At 42.2% G+C, this 1,955-nt stretch overlaps 1 protein-coding gene across 2 annotated transcripts in view; it reads right to left on the reverse strand.

Annotated features, from left to right (window-relative positions):
• Positions 1-1,920, reverse strand: part of lingo2b (leucine rich repeat and Ig domain containing 2b) — a 6,554-nt gene extending 4,634 nt beyond the window's left edge. The window contains exon 1 of one of the 2 annotated variants that reach the window (XM_008402734.2): positions 1,567-1,920. The gene's annotated coding sequence lies outside the window, so the exon portion shown is untranslated. Of the gene's footprint in view, positions 1-1,561 lie in introns of both variants that reach the window. The other variant, XM_008402735.2, reaches the window with a different exon arrangement.
• Positions 1,921-1,955: the final 35 nt, after the last annotated feature.

A 1,955-nucleotide genomic window follows, 5' to 3' on the forward strand; every position in this document is an offset into this window, starting at 1 on the left:
AAACAAATCATGTTCAAATTAACGACCCAACAATAATAATCTCAGTGATTATTGTTTCAACAAGGTGTTGCTCAATCCTGTGCGTTTCGGTTCCATCACCAAAATAACCAGCAGGAGATTAAAGTGAACTAACCAACCACGCTGTGATCATGAGGTTATTAATGATGAATATCCAGCCTGTAACGGACTGATTGTTATGTTTTTAACGTAATCTCTGGTCGGCTTGTGGAGCGCAGCAGGTTGCCATAGCAACGGCTGTGCTTAAATGACAGAGGGAGTAAAAAGGTGCGACTGGTTTAGAGCTGATCACCTGTTCAGGTKGTTTACTTTCCTGTGGCTCATCACAGCTGCCGTAGTTCCTGAACGTTCAATAAACGACAAACTTGGACTGATTACCTCGATGTGTGTGATTCATTTACAACAAACAGGTAAATATGTTTCATTAAGTATTTAACAWACTAATGGCTTCTACCGCCATAATTATGTGACATTAAATCGTCTAATATAAAAACTATAGTTTTATTACTCTGTAGCATCTCACTTTGAGCTCAGAGTCTGAGAGGCTTTACTGATTATCCCTCTGTCTGGACACAGGACCAGTAGGACCAGTAGAACCAGTAGAACCAGTAGGACCAGTAGAACCAGTAAGACCAGTTTAACAGATAAAATGAATGGTTCTAAACCAGACATGGAAAACTGGGATGCTCTAAACATCTGTTATATATATATATTAGTGTATAATATACTTTTGTCATAGTACCCCCAAGAATTTAAAGCTACTTTCACCCCTGATCACACAGTAGATTATTACCAGCTTTTATTTTGAAACTCCACATCTGTTAGTGAATTAGCATATTAGCTAAACAATTAGCTCTGAGGTAGCTAAACATTTGCATACCAGCTAGCTCAGAGCTACTACTCTAGCTAAATACTTTACATGCTAATTATTAGCTTCCAACAAAATGTTTATATTGCTAAATAATTTATTTAGCAATATTTTGTATAGCTTCAAAGCTAATTCATAGCTAATAACTTTCTTAATCCAACATTTAGTTTRGATTTTTTTAAATTGGAGCTAAATATTTACATWGTAAATTAATGAAAAACAATTCAAATGACTGCTGTTCATGTTTGAAAGCTGCTGCTCAGCATGATTCATGACTCAGCAACAGGTCTCCATCCCATAATAAACTCATTTAAACTGGTCATGACGAGCTGCGCGCGCAGCCTGGCGCAGATTAACACGAGCTTCAGATTATTGTCAATTTGCGGCTCTTAAACCAGATGTGACGAGGAGCCGGGTTCGGGGTTCCGGGTTCGGTTCTGGAGCCGGAAAACCTCCGAGCAGCTACAGGTTGTTGGGCTGATCGGAACCGCCTCAATAGCCGGAAAATCTGCATTCAGCTGGCGGACATCGGTACCAATTAGAGCCGCGCAGAGAACCGAACCGAACCGGAATCCTGACGGAGGAGAAGATGAACAGAGAGAGAGAGAGAAAACACACACACACACACACACACACACACACACACACACACACACACACACAGAAAACACACACCTTACTTTGATATCAAAGTGAGAGACAGAGAAAAGATCCCGGATGTGGCAGAAGGAGCAGCGCTCCTCTTCCTCCTCTTCCTCCTCTTATCTCCATCTAATCTCTTCTTCCTCCTGTTGCCACATCATCATCATCATCATCTTCCTCCTCTCCGCAGGCTGAGCGGGGTGGAGGTTCTGCTGGTTCTGGTTCTGGACGGGYTTATTATCGATCGCCGCGCAGACACATCAGATGCCAGCCTTTTAACAAAGAGCAGGCCGTTGCCACGGCAACCACAAACCCCGACTCCCGTCCGCTGCGTGCCAATCAAATTAATGAAAAAAAAAAAAAAACACAATCCAGAATGACGTAACGGGTTTGTTTCAGCTCCTCCGAGGAAGAGAGTCAGAACCGA

The sequence above is a fragment of the Poecilia reticulata genome, unplaced genomic scaffold (assembly GCF_000633615.1).
Source record: "Poecilia reticulata strain Guanapo unplaced genomic scaffold, Guppy_female_1.0+MT scaffold_254, whole genome shotgun sequence".
Taxonomy (NCBI): Eukaryota; Metazoa; Chordata; class Actinopteri; order Cyprinodontiformes; family Poeciliidae; genus Poecilia; species Poecilia reticulata.